General features: G+C 42.2%; 1 protein-coding gene across 8 annotated transcripts in view; it reads left to right on the top strand.

Annotated features, from left to right (window-relative positions):
• The window catches only part of PLXNB2 (plexin B2), a 257,382-nt gene that overhangs the window by 77,277 nt on the left and 160,707 nt on the right, over window positions 1-19,398 (top strand). For 6 of the 8 annotated variants that reach the window (XM_054834250.1, XM_054834267.1, XM_054834241.1 and 3 more), the window contains one exon: window positions 5,017-5,204. The exons of 1 other annotated variant lie outside the window; for it this stretch is intronic. The gene's annotated coding sequence lies outside the window, so the exon portion shown is untranslated. The remainder of the gene's footprint in view (window positions 1-5,016; window positions 5,205-19,398) is intronic. One more of the 8 variants, XM_054834295.1, reaches the window with a different exon arrangement.

Below are 19,398 nucleotides of genomic sequence, written 5' to 3'. Positions count from 1 at the left end.
CCGAGGCTTGAACAGGGGTCAGGACAAGTAGAAGAAAAAATTACCAAACACTTCCCCTTGTAGGCTTAGGGCTGGAATTGTAACCAGGGGCTTTTGGGAGCATATTAAAGACCTCCGCTTTCCTTGCCCACTCTTTCCCTATTCCCTTGCCAGCCAATACCAGTATGACCCGAGAGCCTGACTCTGTTTTTATTACCAAACACAGTGAAGAAATATTTGGAATATTTCATTTCTGTGAGTGTATTAATGAGGGAGGGAAAAAAACCCCTCTACCTTAAATAGGACACGAAGTTATGCAGACCTGCCGGACTCAGCCAGAAATTCTCTTAGGCAAAGGAATGCCGCCACATGAAATTGGAAAGTTCTCCTTTGGTCAAATAAGAGAGAAATACCAGAGCCTTAGTTCAGTTGCTTTTCACTGTCCTAGAGTCCCGTCATCTCTCCTCTCCCTTTCCCCCACCACTCTGAGGTATTCAAATGGAAAGCTTACTTTCAAAGGTATTTACATAAGGAAGGCATTCGGCAGCAGATGAGATTTCTTCTGATCAAAAGCATCTTAGTGTGCTCTCCCAGAACTTCGCTAAGCATGCAGAAAAAGGACTCTCGCTCAGTACCCTTTGCAGTTACGGATCCTTTTGGTGGACGTTGTCATTGCACATTCTAGGGGCGTGCACCTGTACGTATCTAGGCATATTTGTTTGAGTCTCGGCCAGGATATATGCCAAAGAGATTAGACTTCATCTTTCATCCCGGGGAGAAGAGAGCCTAAATGGGTTTATCATGGGGTTTTCATTCACTCTGTCATTTCTCCCTTCTTTATAGTTCATTGCTAGACTTCTAATTTTTCCCGACAGCAGCGCACACCCCTGCAGCTGGCCCTGCATAATGATTCCCTCCTCCTAGACTGACACAAGAGAGGATGCATAAATCTCCTCTGTCAGGGTGCCTCCTTTAGCAGCCACTGCCCTCTCTCCCCCCTGGAAAAAGATCTGTCCCCTCGGCAGCGCTCTCATTTACCTCCCACTAGCTCTGCCCGCTGAGCCAAGATGCTGACCGTGACCATTATCCTGCCTATGCTAAACACCAGGAAATGGTTCTTTTCTGACAAAGATACAACCGTTTGTTTTTTTCTTCTCCTAATGACAATTATTAGTGGAAATTGGAGCGCCTTTGGCAATTGTATTGGATGCAAACGTTATACCGTACAGCAACCAGCTCCTGTGAAAAGCAAGACCTGACCGATGGTTTGAATTGGGAGCGGGAGGATGAGAAGGACTGTCAGGAGCAAGAATTTTGACTGAAATGCAGGTCTTTAGGAGGTCTTAAGGTAGAGATCCCCCTGTTCTCTGAGGCCCTGTATTAACTCAGAATGATTGCTTCAAACCATTCAATCCAGGAATGAACTCACCCAGCACATTGGCAGTTTATAAATCAGAGGGGACTTGTGGACTGTTTACAAAGTATTGTTTGAAAATCTCTCTTCCTTAGCCCTCCATCCTCACTTACAGCAGTGGACTATAGCAGCTGGCTAAAAATCAACACGGGAATAGTTTAAAAGGCAGCAGTCTCTGCTCCTGTCCTGAAGATGAAAGCAGGCACAGGAAGAATGTGCAGCGTATGGGACGAGCTTCATCATCCGTTACCAGCAGCAAAGGGATAGGTAAAGGTCAGCCTCTCTTCCAAGGATCTTCTCCACAAAATACTAGATTTCTCAAATAGGTATTTGGCGCTAGCAACGTGCTGATGGTCTGTGATATTCATAGTTGCTTTGAGAATTAAATGATGGTTTTTTTCAGCTACAAGTATTTGGCTGTTTTCTCTGCTGCTGTCCTTATGATGATTCATATTGCAGTTATTTTAAAGAGGCGGATAAACTACAATTGTTTATATACAAACAGAATATGGCATTGGCTGCCAGAAACCAATCTTGCTAATATTTGGCTTGCTAGGTTGCCTCGTCGTTTCATGTTTTGGCTATCGGAGAGAGCAAGCTTAAAATTAATTGAAAAGAGTTTCTTTCTTTCTGAGTGCTCTCAGAGCTAGTGGTATTTTCTCCTCTGTAAATGCTGGCAATTGATTATAAAATGTCAGAGGTGTTAGCAGTGTCAGTGACCTTCATCTAGGCAGCTGGAATAACAGGCAAGACTTGCTTTAGGACATGCTGCGGTCGCTGACAGGTTTTGTTGCATCCGCAGCCAACTCTGTATCATTAACAGGGAAAAAAGGGTGGATGGAGGAGAGTGGATTGTAAATGTAACAGTGCTTATTCCACGGAATTTACTTGAAAAATGATCATTTTCTGTGTTCAATGCCGTTTTGTACTCTTCATGATCTTCTAATTAAGCCTGGAGGATTCTGGATCCAGGCTTTGATTTGTCGAGAGTCCTCTGTCTAGAGAAGCAAACAAAACTTCCTCTCTGCTGCTGGGGGCTAACTCGTGAACCGATTTCACTTCCATGCTTTGGTTACTACGCATTATTAGGAATCTCAGTCTCGTGACTTCACGTGCAGAACCACATCCCTGCAGCAGACCTGCCTGCCAGCTGTGCATCATGTAGCTGTTCCCAGGATGCTTAAATTTGACTTTGCATCTCAACTACTCCCACTTAATATAATGAGCTTTGAAGCAAACTATGGAGGTGTTGAAGAACAAGCCCTCCATGTCTCACAACAGTCTCTTAGACTCTTGTTTGAGGCTAAGGCTCGGCTTTAAAACTGGTGATGGTGTTTATTTCTTTGAGATCGTTTTATTAGAATAAAGCTGTAAATGCACTGTATTGCACCTGTGAGTCCTGAAAAATGAAGGAAGAAAGAATGTGTATCCTCTTGCTTGTTAGTCCCACGTGAGTGGTTTTCTAAGGGGATTATCCTTTTCTTGCCTCAGCGTGCCCTTGCAATGGTAGTAGTGATAGAGTTTGATGGCCAACGTGCTCGTTGTGATTAGGAGAGTTTATCTGAAGTCCTTGGAGGAGGGGCAAGGGAGAGGAGGGCAGAGATGACAGGAGTGTTAGACTTTGAAGAGCACCAGGAGTCAGGCTCTGTTGAACTTGAGAACTTTACGATCCCATATGGCGTTCCTTTGCCTTTATGATTGAAAAAAATCTGTTTATTTTTTATTTTAATATCTTGTCTTTATGAAGTTTTAGGACTGGAATTCTTGCACTTTATTCCCCGAATATCTGATCTGTTAAATAACGACTCTCTTCCTCTCTAATAAGAGCAGGTACACAGTGAAACGGAAAAAGATCTTTCTGCATTACACAAGTTTTTCTTGGGTTTAGTATTAATCAAGATATATACGTATGCTTAAGGATTTGGGGTGGGGGAGAAATCATAAGAAAGTTTGTCTTTTGAGAGTCTCTTTGAAAAGTCAGCTTTTTACTACTCAGTAAGCCTGCCAGCCAGCTAAAAGTTTTGGCTCGTGGAAGTGATGGAGGCAGAGGAGCTCAGGGCTGGGAGCTGGCTGTGTGATGCTTTGCAAGAGATGTGGGCTTGTGCATGACCTTGTGCCTTGGCAGAGGGAGGAGGCGTTACTGGAGGACCATGCTGGCAGGGAGAGGTGTGGAGCGTGCGAGGGATCCCGCTGCTTTCGCTGTGAACGGATCTGACAGCTGCATGTGACACCAGAGCTCAGACTCATTTTAAAAACAGTGTCCTGACTTCAGAATCGGAGATAGAAAATGTATTACTGTAAAGTTGGCTGTTCTTTGACAGTAAATACCAACACTTTTTTCCCCCAAGCCCTTCCTTAGCATTACCTAACAGAGGACTTGGGATGCATTGTCTTCGTTTTCTTACCAAGTTAGTTTTACCTAAATCTGTTAAATCCTTTCAATTTGTGACACGTGAAAAGATACTTCTGCTAATTTAAGGAGTTTCCATGTGTAAAATGCTTATAGATTTGAACTATTGAAAAACTCCATGTTGGAGAAGATGCATACAGTAAAAATGGTGGAAAACGAAAAAAGGTTGCCTTGTGTTTCTGAGAGGTATAAACCAGTCAGTGTTCCCTTTAGAAAAAATCATAGGATAACTTGGATTGGAAGGGACGACCAGAGGTCATGTAGTAAAACACCCTGTTCAGATCAGGGCCAGTGAGATAAGGTTGCTCAGAACATATAAAGTATTTAGCAGTCTACTCTCCATAACTGAAAACTTAAATATATGTGGTAAGTTTCTTGGCATTTCTGAAAGGGAAAAAATTGAATTGTAATATGTCTCCTTTGTCTTCACCTTTCAGAAGGAAAAAAAAAAGTAGGAGGCTGAAGAAAGAAGTCCTTTACTATGCATTTCCTTTTATTTTTAGATGGAAATAAAAATTTCATCAGGCGAAACCTTACTTCCATAGTCAATTATTCCCCAGAAAGTTGAAATAAGTATAGATGTAGGCTTTTCGAGAATATGCCCCTAGAAGTTAATTTCTGAAGCGAAGGGAAACTGCAAGATGACATTGCTTTTGAAAATTGAACCTTAATAAAGGGCTTCATTTAGGCATCTATCCTTGAAAATGGATGTTGAACTATGTAAGGGTTAGGGAGAAAGGGGAAAAAAGGAGATGCAAGAGAATGATAATAGGTGAAAGTACATGGTAATTTAAGTCCTTGGTTAATGCCCGTATTTGAAATCAGCACTGGTTTATTTGGTCACCCAACCACTGGCAGCTCAAAGTCAAATTCTTACCATAAAGTCTTCTTGCCATAGATTGGGCTTGAGTGAGTTTGCTATGGGTCTATGTTACCTTCTAAAAAAGCGGCCCCTCCAAGGCAGAGTGTGGATGCTTTGTAAATAGCTTTCTAGTGCTTTGGGTGTCCCCAAGACGTCTGAAGTTGAAAGGGCACCTGCAGTAAAGCAGAGAGCCATGCTTATCAATAACTGCAGCTGTAATGAGTTTCCCCTTTTCTTAAGGCTGTATTGAATCTCCAGCAGTCAGTGTAAGCATCCATCACTGGGGCTTGAATGGGAAGTGTTGCATCACTCCTGTGCTGGGGGAGCTGAGAGCCTGTTCTGTTGTTCCAGGTGAGAAGAGCGAGGGGGACAGCCCAGGGCTCAGTTCTGGGGCTCGCCTGATACCTGCTGGAGCACAGCTGAACAAGACTAAACACTGATGCTGCCTCGTCTCCTCCTGAAGCCCCAGCAGAAGTGAGTTCCTTTCTCCCAAGCTGTGGTGTGCACGTAGACTTCTCATGTGAATTTTTTGTTTTCAGGTGAGCTTACTTTTTCCTTTTTTTAATATATTAGAGTTTTCTAAATGGGAGATTAAATTCTATTTTTCTAGACAAATTTGTTGCTATTCATCAGGACTTTCAGACATTGCTGGAGCATACAGTAAATGTTTATTAGTACTAATGGAGAAAAAACTTCTAGGAGCCAATCTTGCAAGAGGCATTACAAATTAGCAAAGGAAAAAAAAAAAGGAAAGAACAGCTTGGCAGAGGTTCTGCATTCATAAACCTATTTATAGATGGTATGCTGGGTAGGAAAGCAGGTTTGTGCCTCTGCCAGCAAGATGCTCCAGCCTACTGCTGTGCTAGTGCTTGCCCTAATTTTGCACTTACATTCTGAGTCTCCCAGGGGATGCTGAACAGATGTGTGATTGACCTGAATCTCAGAGGTGCGTGGGTTTGACTGCGTCTCTGAAGACGATCGGAGAGATTCGATCAACTTCTTTTCCAGGACCTGTTCACGTTGATTAGCACGTGTTGGCTTGACAGGTTTCTCAGAAACCAGCTTGTAAAACCTTCTTCCAACTAAGAATTTTCTTTATCCTCAAGTGGCCAAAGAGACATGAAGCAAAAATTGACAGAGGGGTTGTACAAACATGGCTCTCAGTCTGTTCTTTAGGCGCAAAGTGGTTTAAAACCGTTTTGGCAGCTCACTTGGTGCTGGCGACGCTCCTGGAAGCGCTGCTGTTGGGAGCACTTATTCCAGCCTGGTGTGAGCATGGCGGGGAAGGCCAAGGCATTTCACTGGGATCGCCCGCGCTGCCTTCATATCGGCTATTGGGAATAATTGTCCGTAGACTGTACTTTTTGGAAGATAGCACTTATTCCTTCCAGCAAGAGAAACACGCATCTCCTGTCTGACACCAAAGAGAAACAAAACAGTGGGAGAGGAAAATAAAATTTATGAAGAGCCAAGTTAAGAAAGCATGTGTATTCTAGTGTTTAGCTAGTATCTGGCTGCATGCCACTTTGGGAGGGGTTTTGGTTAGGTTGGGTTTTTTTGATGCTTGTGTGCATGAAATTTTACTTCCCCTTAAAAATTCAGGGAAAAGGAGGGGATCAAAATATAGTTTTACATGCGTGTGAGCTGCAGAATGAATAAAAGTGAACACAGCTGTTCTGAAACAAAAAAGTACATTCTGCCTTCACGCGTTCATTTATGTACCTAAAATCATGATTTTTCAAAATGTCGAAAAAAGCATGAAAATAGCCACTATTTAAGCTTATTTAGAAATACACATCAGGGAAGATGAGTATCGCTAAAGAACAAAGGTGGGTCCTGTGGGGGATGTGAATGTAAGGGTGGACTCACTGAAAGCAAGTAATAGCAGAGTAATTTTGCTGTGGAATTTTAAACCAATTATGTGAATAACAGAGTATATGTTCTGAAAGTAGCCAGAAGTGCTTTTTTGTGGGTATAGCTAACATGGTTTCAGAAAGCCTCTGCCCAGCTGGGGTTAGTGCTCCCACAGCTGAGACAGTGCGAGTGCTCGCGTGTTTGGCTGTACATCGTCACCAAGTTGGCTTTTCTCGATCTGCCGCTCCTATGGTAAATCTTCCAAAAAATGCACAAAGGTGTTTCTGAAAATACCCAGTGCCTCAGCTTGTCTGATTGGAAAGTCTGATCTTCAAAAGGTGTTTGGTCTTAGATTTTGCAATGATTAAACGTTTTGATAAGTTACATTAAACTACATCAAGCTTTTACTGAAATTGCTGCAGGTTTCGCATAACTGGACTGATTAAAGGTAGTATTTCAAGAGGGCTTCACTGATCTAGTTGTTTCTTGAGCTCTGTTCCTTTGAAAGGAAGATTAGCATCCTTGTGCTTTTTAATAAAATGAGCCGAGTATTAAAAATCCACTGTCAGCAGTTTGGCTTGAACATCAGAGTATGTGGCTTATTGCTCTACAGAACATGGAGGATATTAAATGTGGATATTAATTTTGTTCGTTCCTCCTTCACAAAGAAAATAGAAAATCCTCATACAAAAGGGGGAAATAGTTTATGGGTTTCTTCAGCATTGCCTTGCGTAGTATGCAATTATGAACTTTGAGGCATATGGATATGAAGTGTTTTTTGGTGTTAGCCGTGTGTAAATAAGTATAAATCGGGTTGGTTGGGGTTTTTTTTTAAACAACTTTTGAAGTACCTACATGGTAGTGTTTAAAAAGAGAAACAAAACCTAGGAGATCTCTACTAAACTTTCTTTTCTTTCTAGAAGCTTTCCTCAAACTTTGTTAATCTTCAAAGTGTTCCCTTTAAATGGGTGGCCAGCATAAGTGTTTCTGCAAATTCATTTCATGTGAAGATTTTGTCTCTAAAGTTGTTCAAGTAAGCGTAGCTGCAAATCTGATTCACTTGTGTGGCAATGAACTTCACATGTAAATCGAGCTTCTAATAAGTCCGCATTGTGCTAGAAGATGGTAATGGCTGCCATCAATCAGAGGGCTGGTAAAAGTTATTCTCCCCCTCTCCCCCAGCCTAAATGAGACAGCAATTAAATGCCCTTTTGTTGAGTGATAGCTGAGACAATGGAAATCAATGTCCAAAGCACAAACCAGAATGGCAAGTCTTAAATGTAAGCTAAGCCATGTGTCCCAAGGGATTGGCATGTTGATTTGCTTACAGCTGAGAGGGTATATGAAAGGAATAACTGGGAGTGTAGACAGCAGGAGAAGCAGTAATGCTCCTTGGAGCGAAGCCAGAAGGGAATATTTGCTGGGAAGACTTCTCAATGGGGCTATGCTGCCATCATCTTGTGTCCGTGCAACCCAGGCTCAGCCGGCAGTACAAATTTGATCCAGCACATGCCCTGGCATAAGATCATGATCAGAAAATATGACACCAAGTTTGTGGGATGTTTTTATGCTGGCTGCTCAAGAACAGGCAATATCTGATCTGGTATGAAGCCTGCTAATACAAACTTAACCTTTCAGCTTTTCTGAAAGTGCTTCAGCTGGCAGGGTGAGTTTATACTCGACCAGGGCTGTTACTGCAGTAGTTTAGATCCCTGGAACAGGATTTGCTGCATTGTCAAGCTGCATGCTGAGAACGACATCCCCCTTCCCCAAATGCCATCACTTCTGTTCCTGAGTTCTTACATGTTTTGCCTGTCTTCTTCACTCCAGACCTTCTCCAAAGCTCATTATGTCAATGGAACACTTCCTTTTGACTCCAGCTCACAATTCTGCCTTAGCTTCATTGCCTTGCTGAAAGGGCCTTAAGTTACTCGCATGCACAGGGCTGCATTGTCTCTAATCTGAGTGGGGTTTTTGTTTTTGTTGGGGGATTTTTCTGCTTTTGTGCAAAACTGTAAATGCCTAGAGAACAACAAGCTATTGCCTTTACTAATGACAAGGCACACTGCTATCATGCAGCTCATATGCTGCTGGCAGAGACTGTGGTTACATGATGCTTTCCAGCAGCTCAGCTAAACTGAGAGAAAGTCTTCTGCAAGTTTAAGGCTCCAAAGAAATGTTACAGTAAGAAATTATTTTATTTTTGTGCCCGAAAAGTATTACACACAGATGACCAGAGTAATCTGAAGTAATACTAGAATTTTACTAAAAGAAAATACATCTGTTTAGAGAGTTCTGTATTGAATTTGTTCTGTGGAGTGCTGTATCTGCCACAGCTCTTTTGAGGGCTTGAACAAAGAAAACCGAAACTACCTGTATTAAGAGATCTACAGAAATCAGCAGACATTAGGAATGGACTAATGCAAAGCCTGCTAGTTGGTGTTCCTTGTCCTTATCGCTTGGTGTTAACACATTGCCTTTTCCTTGTGTCCCCATCAAGGAGGCACTCTCTTTTCAAACTCATGTTTAGTCTTTGGTTTTATAGTATTAACAGTTACTGTGAATAACACGCTTCACAATGCCATTGTCTTCATGTCAATACAGGTATTCACCTCTGACATTAACTCTGGTTCTGGCCTTGACTTGCACCTCACTTTTGCATCACGTTCTCTATCAAAGCAGAGACCAAAGGAACCAGGAGAGACTCTGTATGGGCACAGCAATACACTGCCATGTTACCAGCATGAGTATAATGCTGTGAACCTTTCACTGAAGACTTTGGATTATTAATATGATCTTCACTATTACCAATACTGATACCTTTTCTTAAATATTAAAGCAGTTTTATCAATAAATATACAATAATAAATTCTACAATGTGGCCAAGATGATAATAGGCATAGAGAGCGCAAAAGCTATTTGTACTGCTTTATATTTAATTATTCTGTGTGTAATTTTGAATAATCACAGATTAGGGTTTTTTAAGCATCTACTTCTATATTGCAAGCCTTCAGCTGTCCAATAAAGCAGAGCCATTGACTGCTATTTGATGTGTCCATTACCTCCTGCAAATGCCTTGGAATACAATGGGGTAGCATGCAGACTTCAGAGCTGTCATGACAGGTATTAAGAATGTGTCAAATCCCCGTGATGACTGATAACATATCTGTCATTTGTGATGGGATTATTAGGAAGAGGAAAGCCACTAGGAGAAAGATACTCTAGGAAAAAAAAAAGGGGGGGGAGGGTAAGACGGGAGGAGAGAGGATTTACTGTTCTTTGGAGCTGCCTGGTTTAATTAAGCCTTGTCTAGTCCATAAACAAATCTATTAACTTCCTGAATGCTTTGGCAGCTTACGCACTTCAACACTGCAGCAGTAATTCCATGGAATTTAGGTTTCTCTTTGGTGGATAGATGAAGTTTCTTGACCAGTACATGGAGACAGCTAGTGCAATGGTACTATATTTTTAATTTTTTTTTCTAATTGAGAGTTTAACAGAATATTCTGGAAGAAGGAATTCAGTGGGCATATAAGATGTTTTCTGCATGGAAACTATAGAACTGAGGAAGAACAGTCTGCCAGTGCCATTTGATTTGCATCTTTGGTTAACAAAAGGACATGAAGAACTGCTCTTTTTTTTATTTGGGATGTATATCTTGTGTGAGTGCGGAGAGAACACTGAGCTTCATCTCACTTGTAAAATTGGGTTCTGTTGAACGGGTCCAATGTGCCTGGTATACAAACTGATGCCTTTCAGGTTTTAGGCTGAGCTGTAAACACATCAAAGGTCTAAAAGCAGTTAAATATTAAGACAAAAGCAGCATCTTAGTCTACTGCCTTCTGGTACTCGGGCAATGCCAGGACAGAGGAGGTGACCTGTGTGCTTATTGCTGTCAGTCTCTTTGGTGCAGGATTATCTCCAGGAGTGGTAGAACCAGTGTAGCTCTCTCATGTGGCCACTACACACCGAGCTCAATTTGGTGGGGGCATATTAGATGTCAGGAGAGGGGGAGACTTCGAGTTCAGTGGGCTGAGATAGCTATTCCTAGCTGTCATACACTCCCTTAAATCCCCTTTCAGCAGGACAGCCTTTGAACAGACTTGTAACACTGTCCTGATTGCCTTTCTGTCTTCTCTGCCTATTTATCTGTTGGCTTTACATGAAAAAGGATCTAGTCTTTATCTCTGCCCCTTCCACAGGCAGTGCCAAGGTGCTTATATCTGGTCTCCCAGGGTCCCCAGTCTGTCGGGAAAGCAAAGGTAGGGGAGGTCAGCCCAGTGCCCAAGTGGGCACTTGGGTACCACTGGACTGTTGCTGGAGGACAGCTGCCGTGTTGGATGTGTTCAAGCAGGGTGGCTGCCAGCTTGGATGATGTAGCTGGCGGCCATACACGTTGGTTGATGGCTCAGAGAGGAGCAGATGTTCTGAAGGTAAGCAGGAGGCCAAAGGACTGTCTTGGGTTTGGGAAGCAGAGATGGAGAGCAGAGAGACAGAGAAGACCTGTGTGAAGACCAAACTGTGGCTGTTGTGGCGTGGAATGAACAATGTTTGATTGATGTGTAAACGATTGGTGGTATGTGAGAAGCATGCAGTGGCCTCGCCAGAAGGCTAGGGGCAGAGAGGAGGCAGAGGGGCGGGCCACCAGCCTCTTGCCCCTGCAGAAGGACGTGCTGGGAGCACGTGGCAATGGCTGTGTGGCGCTGTGGATGTGAGCGCAGGCTGCGAGCTGTGAGGTGAGTGAGAGCCAGGGCAGTATCCGCCACGTGCTTGCTCACAGCAGGTATATCTCATGTGCAGCACAGGGGAAGAGTGTGCACCGGGGCCATTGCAGCATGCCCACGGGCTCACACCCTTGCTTACCTCACGGAAACTCACTTGCCTGCCCAGGCCCTTGGGAAAGACCTTTGGGTTTTTGTCCCCATCTCTAAATTCACGTTTACCCCACCCATAGAACAAAGAGCAACCTGAAGCAAGGACGCCAGGCTTTAAATGTGATGTATTGTGGCTTAATTCATTTCACAACGTAGCGCTCTGGAGGGCCTTGTGGCAACCATGTGAAAACAGCCAGTGATTTGGGTACCTCAACCCAAAGCTGGTTTAGCCAAAGAGTTGTTAAAGGAGCCTGATTTTTTTATTATTATTACTTTTTTGCCTCTAGAAGCAGAACCCAGCATTTCTTCAGAGTAGCTTGAACTGTGCACCCAGAAATCATTAATCACACTGTAAAATCTTGGCTTCAACTTCCCCCTTTATACATAGAAGATTACCATACAGGCTGCTAACGTTGTGTCTTACCGGTTGGCAGTACCTTGTTTCATACCGATTAAATACAGTTTCGTAAAGAGGAAGGGCTGTGGAGGACAGCGCTGCCGCGAAGAGCCTTCCTCCACTGGTCACAGGCTTGGTTTTGCCCCCAGGTAGATGGAACACAGATGTTCATGTGTATTGATGATGGGCAGGCTGCGGTGTGTGACTTGGCTCTTCAGTGGCTGCTCCTTCAGGAGGCGACACCAGCACAAATAGGGACTGCTCACAGCCTACTCTGTTTTTTCCCAGTGCTCTCATTGTCTTTCATCGATTCCCATATTCAATAGATTTACGTGGTGAATGGGTTTTCTGTCCCAAGAAAGCACTACAGTAAAGTGCGCATGAGCTTGAAGTACTTCTCTGAGGGAAGCTATTTCTTCCCTGTACTCTATCTCCCTTCCCCAATTCACTAGATTTTCAGTTTAAAAGAAGAAATGGGAACACTTACCTGGGAGATATTGCAGAAGTTGACTTGAGACTCAGCTATTTCTTTTTTTCATTTTGCTGTACATGGAGTGTCCTGAGATAACACAGAAGATCATGAGGTTGGGGGAGTGACCTCTGAAGATCATTGAACTTTTAATAAAATTCCTTTTTGCATCCAAGATCAACACTGTGCTGCATGGTCTCAGTTCTGTTTTACATGTACTCACACTTAGCTGCAGTCCAGTTCTTGATTTATTTTTTTTATTTAGTGGCAGGATTAGAAGCATCCTTTGAAAACCAAACCACCACTACCATCCAATTTAAATACACAAGGATATCTTTAACCTGAAAAAAAAAAAACCCAGCAAAGAAAACCCTTTGTAAGTTTAACTCTTGAGTTAATAGCAATTTGAATGAAAACTGATTTCCATGTTTGTTTGGACAAAGTAAATTAAAGAAATCAGCAGTGGTGGTGGTGCTGTTTCGGGGGAGGGGAGCTGGAAGGCAAAATGTTGCACAAAGACTTTTTGCTGATAACAAACAAGCCCAATGGGAGATTTCTGTTTTGAAAATATGTAACTGCTGACATGAGGATGTTTGTTAGAATATTTTTAGTGCTTGTAAAGGAAAGGAACGTTCATTGGAATTTTGGTAATCTTGAATGAAAACACATGTTAAGCTCCGGTTGCCCTGCTCTGGATGGTAGCGTTAGACTATGCGTAGGAAAGGTTATTCTCAGCTAACAGTTGCCTCTATTGTTTCCACCTCTAAGCCTTTTACACAGTATTTAGAGCAGAGGGAATGAGACAGAGAGAAAGAGAGGTTTGGTCATAAGGAGGATAGTGTGCTACACTGGTATCTCTGATAAGACTTTTCAAGGTGGTGGTTGCAAGTTGAAAGGTTGCAGCTAAGCCTAGGTAAAGCTAAAAAATTGTACTCATTTTAATTGTGGTGTAAAGCATCAGTATTATCATATGAAAAGCACCAGTGATGCCTTGACTTGCTTGATAAAATAAGAATCTGCTCATGGTAATGACCATTAACTCACTGACAGGATGATAAAGAGATTACAGGGTTCAGCTTCCTGCTTATAAAGAATTGGTTGGTGCACGTGCTTTTCTGCTAGTCCCATCTCAGTGTATGTTGTGGAACAATCATGGAAAACATTTTTAATATTTTTAATGTGCTACCTGACAGCATGATCTCTATAGTATACAATTTTCTGTTCCTCTGACCTCTTACACACCAATTGTATTGGGAAAACATTAATTAAATGGGAACAATGTATTTATTGTGACTTGAAGTTGCTTTTGTCGTGGTTCCTATTGTTCAGGTTCCCGAACAGGAATGAAAGAGCCTGCTTAAAGATGCTCTCCAAGTGCTCTGTTTAAGGATGTCTCTTTGTTCATAACTGCCAAAAAGTAGCAGCAATCTATAAAAGGAAAAAATCCCTTCTGTGCGATTTCAGTCCCTTGAGTCTTGATGCAAAACAGTTTATATTAATTCACTTCCAGATTTAGCTTAGTTTAATTTTAGTCTCGGTCATGGGCCACCAATGTGTTTTTTTCGTTTTTAAATGGACTATGCATCCCTTGGTAACACCTTGAAAAGATAATAATTTTTGGAGCGATGCAAAGACAGGTGGGACCTTATGGAAATTCAGTGGGAGTCTTGTTTATACACTAACCTGTGATTTTTTTTTTTTTTTTTGTTCATTATATGGTATATTACTGAAGAATACCTTAGTGCCCTGAACAGAGATGAGTGTCTGTAGAAGTTACAGTGCTGGTAGTGGCCATCGTGTAAAGATCATGAGGCAGATGGAACAGTTGGGGGACTAAGGAGAAGATTTTGAGGTCAGAGTCCAGCAAAGTTCCATCCCTCTGAAAAGACTCAGGGCCCTACTGCTTCTTACTTCCCCAATGATGTAATTTAACTTGACAAAACCTACTCTATCTCCTTGTAAGCATTGCCTCTCTCATGGCATAATACATGGTATGACATACACCATCTTCAAATGGAAGACAAACTCTCTCTTCTGTCCTAAGTATAAAAAATAGTCTTTATTCATGGCTAGGTTGCACTCACTCAAGCCCTACCCAGCAGAAATGTTACTGTTCTGAAGTGCCCTATTAAATTCTTGTACATCGTATTCCTACTTTCTTACTGTTCCTGCCTTTCTGTTAGGAATTTTTGTTCTCTGATGTGTTAGATCAATTATGTAGCATACAGAAAGACAGTTTGCTTTTCTTCACTCTACTGTCCAGCTGTAACCAGTTCCTCTGTCACCTTTCTAAATATTCTCCTACTGGTTTTGAGCATTTCCAAAGCACTTGTGTTAGCGATGTGTGAAATTCCCTCATTCCCTTTTCCTTACCAACCTTCATATGCGTTCATATGAAATAGAAGTGTTGCCGTAAGTTACGGGACAGAGGGAATTGCAAGGAGAGAAAGTCTGAGAACACCACCTCAAGCCTACTAGTCCACAAAGAACTTAAATCACAGATTTAGAGGCGGTGCAGAAGTTGATCTGAGCAGCTGGATGCTACTTGCTGCTTCAAAAAGGTGGAGGACCTGTTCAAATCCCACTAGCACCAGAGAAGAACGTGTACCCTAAAAGACAGCAGGGGAGTAACTAAGCTCGTAGGTTAAACATATGTGGCAGGGAAGCTTTGCAGCTGCATTCCTCTGGCTCTCCTGCTGCCAGTCTTAAGCTGAGCTTAACCAAGACTGCTTGGAGTTGGGTGTTCACCTGTGTTGCAGTCGTGAGCAGCTTGGGCGTGGTCTCAGTAGTCAGTGTTACTCCAGACTTACAGGCTTTTAAGAACGTAAAACCTATTGGCTGTTTTAATGTGCCAGGGATCTTTATTCCCATCCTTTTCTGCCAGAATATCTGTGAAAAAAAATTGATTTTTTTTTTTTTTTTATAAAGAGCTTATCCCACCTGATTCTTTTGTTGATGTCCCTGTTCTTTGTTTGCGATCTTACTTCTTTCTGGTGACAGGCATGCTGAAATTTCTCCATTTGGGAGAAAACTAATTGAATTCTTTCGATGTCTGGAATACTGAATGCAGAAATAGAAGCCTGTAAATTGCTTAAAAAGCTTTGTATGGTTTAAAACTTATGTGTTACCCTGCAGTTATCCATAAGGTCAGCCATCTGTATAGTTACTTATATTACTGCATGTTTCATATCTGGCAGACAAAAAATGATGTTTATTCTTTTCTTCCTGATGTGAAAGCCATTCTCAGTCAATAAGCTGTCAAGCTACCCTTTTGTCATCGTCACTGCCTAGTTGTGTTCCTTTCACATCAAGTCTCCTAAATCTTGCCGGTCTAATGTGTTAAAATCTTTGACAAGAATGTTGCGGTTTTGGAGCACTGAGAGTTTTGCTTGTTCTTCTTCATGAATGGAATGAAACACTTCTTGGTGAAAATACAAATGCAGCAGAAACTGAAAAATTCAGACTTCATTCGTAATCAATAGAGGAAAAATGGACACTTCTGGACTGTTATCCACCTCAGCCCTTGAGCTCTCCACCTTGGAGAAGATTAATTGCATTCTCCAAGTGCCTGGTTTTCTCGGCTGATACAGAGAGATTAGTTGGCTCACTGCAAGAGCTATTTCCACACTGTTGCTACGGAATTTTAGGAGAGATGAGCTCCAGCACTTCAGTTTCAGCAATGAATAGCACAGCTAAGCAAGGAGCTGTATCTCTTCTACTGTGTTTCTATTTAAAAATAAACAAAAAGGGCCCAAAAACTATTTTGCTTGTGCCTCCAGTTCACTTGACAAAGTTGATCTGTGAGGTCCTCTCTCCTCTCCCCCACCCCAAATTTGGGGTTTTTACTTGGAGGCAAGCTTGACTGCAAAAAGACTGCTTTAAAGTTTGAATATTCAGACTGAAGCTGAATCTGGTGAAGTACTTCAAAATAGGCTGTTTGCATCCTGTTCCTTAAAAATACTGCACAGTAGTGCTGGGAAAGTTTTACCAAATATATGTAGTAAACAGATTATTCTTCTCTAACATTAGCCTTTTCCCTGCTATGCTTGGGGAAGTCGGTGCAAATTGACTTTTTGAGACTCTGTTTGGTATATTTCACATCGTTATACTTGTGATAAAGCAGAAAATGGGATACACTGTTTAAGGTCAAAATGATTTTGACTTCTGCCTTCCATTAATTTGTATTTAGGGCTGTGGGTGGTCTTCTGAAAAGTTGTTTGTCCTACAGATGGTCTCCAGCTTTGCACAGAAGGCAAGGATGGAAAATGTATAGGACAGTAATAATTTCTGTATCTGTAATATATTACAAAAGATTTTTTCCTCCATATCATAGAATCGTTTTGGTTGAAAAAGATGTTTAAGATCATCAAATCCAACCATTAACCTACTACTGCCAAGTCCAACCACTAAACAATGTCCCTAAGCACCACACCTACATTTAAATACCTCCAGGGATGGTGACTCGACCACTTTGCTGGTGATATCAGTGCCATTGTCCACCTATGTTTAGTTTTCACGCAGCACTGCGTATTTTTTTTATATGAACATACATTATATTCTGCAGCGTGCGTTAGGGAGCGGTGTGCTCATTAGGCTAAAGCCCCGTGTCCTCTCCATGAACAGCTGAGCTGCTGGAGAATGTCGGTGCGGGCAGGTAGAGCTGGCTGGGCAGAGTGGCTGAGCCATCCTCCTCCCTTCAGTGCCGGGTCTGCTGCAACACAGAGTGATGTGAGCTGACCTGGATAACTATTACCATGCACAGTGCTCAAGGAGAATTACAGTACAAGGAGATATTTTACTTGATAGAGCAAAGAAATGACCTTGTGGAAAAATGACATGGGGGACTTGTGTGTGCTTCCCGCCCTGGCTGTGCTGGGTCGGGGTGGTGAGTGTTGGAGGGCAGTAGTAATATGGTACCACTCCAGCTGTCACTTGAAGAAGCTTGTCCAAAGCCCCTGAGTTTCAATCCTCTATCCAGGTTGATGCTTTTGCTTTAATTTCTGCTATAGTTGTATGAGATTTTCTTCTAGCTATTAAATGTCCAGTCTCTGTCTCCATTGTGCTGACTAGCCTTGATGACAGTGTCGGTCACTTGTGCACCGTATTTTCTTTTCAAAATTTATTTTCTTTTATTAGTTTGCATATTTTTACAAGGTGAATTGATGTGCTTTGGGTCTATATTGTTCAAGATTTAATTTTATTAATTTTCTTTCTTAATTAAATATTCTTAGCCTTTTCAATTTTGTTTCATATGGAAGCTTTCCAGAGCTGCATTGCATGTGTTTGATTTTAATTAATTATGTATCAACTAGCTATATATATATATCTATAAAAAAATACATAAAGGTAATATCTTTATTAATTTAGCACTGAAATGCACTTTTCCAAGGTGATAGGCCTATAATACACTGTTTAAAGGGCTCTGACTCATGATTGCAGGCAGATTTATTTGATATAGGGGACAGAGTAGCAGAAGTAAGTTAGTTTTGATCTGTTGTTTTTCACTGCTGAAAGGAAACTGTTTCCTGGACCATCTGCATCCCTTTCCTTCTCTCAGGCTCTCGCTGGGTACTGGTTAAGGTGAGCAGTTTTGGCATCTCTGCCCAAATGCATCCTCCAGTGCAGCATCCCTGAAGGTAGGACTTGGGGGGTGACAGCCCCCTGGGCTGTGCCCCGAGGGAGCCCAGCAGGTCTGACGGGGTGGGCACCTGTACAGCTTTCCCCTCGAGAGTCTTGCTTAGCAGCTGGCTGCAGTGAGTGGAAAAGTCCTTCCAAAGTCTCTAATTCACTTGCAAAATTGTATTTTGGACGTAAGCAAAGCAAAAAGGGAGCTATATGCCTGTGTTTCAGACCAATCTGACTTGCTCATGGCCTTTTTATCAGACAGTGAAGCTTTTCCTATACTGGTGCTCCCAGCCAGCTGGCTTGTTTCTCTGGAGGCACAGGGCAGGGTTTCTGAACTTCTCAACACTCCCTTTCTCTCAAAGTGCCAGTGTCCTTTGATCTTCCTTCCCTAGGCTTGGCAAACAGCCCTGCCATCAGGATCAGTGTGAGGAGTCCTTCAAAGCTATAAACCTGGCTAATTTGTTGGAAGGGAGGCTTCTGAGTGCCAGCAGTTGTCTCATCTTTCCTGCCTCATTACCCAACAAGCCTTGTATGGCTTCCATGTATCTTTGAACTGGGTGTTTGAGCAGGCAATGAAAAAAAACAGAAGAAGAAGATGCAATGGTTGGAGGGTTTGGGGGTGGTTTTGCCCCCCCTTTTTTTTTTAAATAGAGGCACAAATGCTTCCTTAGCTCGGCTCACACCAATGTTTTCTTCCCTCTCAAAACCTTTCTACATTTATATGGTAGGAAGATACCGGTCGGCTTTAATTTAATGCCCTGCCCTACCTCAAAGTCCAAATCTATTTGTCACTCTACCAAGCTACCTTTCACCCATAGTTTCCAAACACCACCCAGGCATTTAAAACCAGGAATGATCATAGTATAGAAACAACAAAGTCTCTTGCTTAATTTGTTTGTGTGTGTGTGCTTTATCCTTGAGAAGGTATCTTCAAATGCAACACATTGTAGTTACTTGTCTAGGTGTTTCTATTTTAATCTTCTCGTGCAAGAGGGAAGTCCCATGATCATGGACAACCTAAAAAGTTCTCCCTTCTTTATGCATGGACTTCTTCCAGTTTAAACCACCCATACATGATGTCTCACTCCCTTTGAAGTTGATGGAAAAGATTTTTGCTCTGTAAATACTCAGTATATGGCCTAAACATGCACTGCTCTGGCTCTCAGAGTAGTTTGCAATGGTTAGGATCCTTGCACCTTTTGAGGACTTGCGTACCTTTTTGTTGTGAAGAAGTGGCTAGGCCCAGTATTTCAAATGTGCCTTCACTGGACCCTGATACCACATGAGACCATTTCTTCTGATGGTCTCCAATATGACTAGTGCTTCCAGATTTTTTGTTTCCCTTGCATTCCTCAGCACGAAATTCACCACAATGGAGAAAAGCTATGCTTCAGAGAAACCTGTAATGGATGCTAAGAAAAGTACATAAATGGTATATTACTTCCAAGCTGTCAGCTGAATAGCTTCCCCCCACCTTTTTCCCTGTCACTTTTGCTATTAATAAGAAATTTTCA

Source organism: Grus americana, chromosome 1 (assembly GCF_028858705.1).
Source record: "Grus americana isolate bGruAme1 chromosome 1, bGruAme1.mat, whole genome shotgun sequence".
Classification (NCBI taxonomy): Eukaryota; Metazoa; Chordata; class Aves; order Gruiformes; family Gruidae; genus Grus; species Grus americana.
The sequence above is the reverse complement of the archived record's forward strand: the minus strand, read 5'-3'. Positions and strand labels throughout refer to the sequence as shown.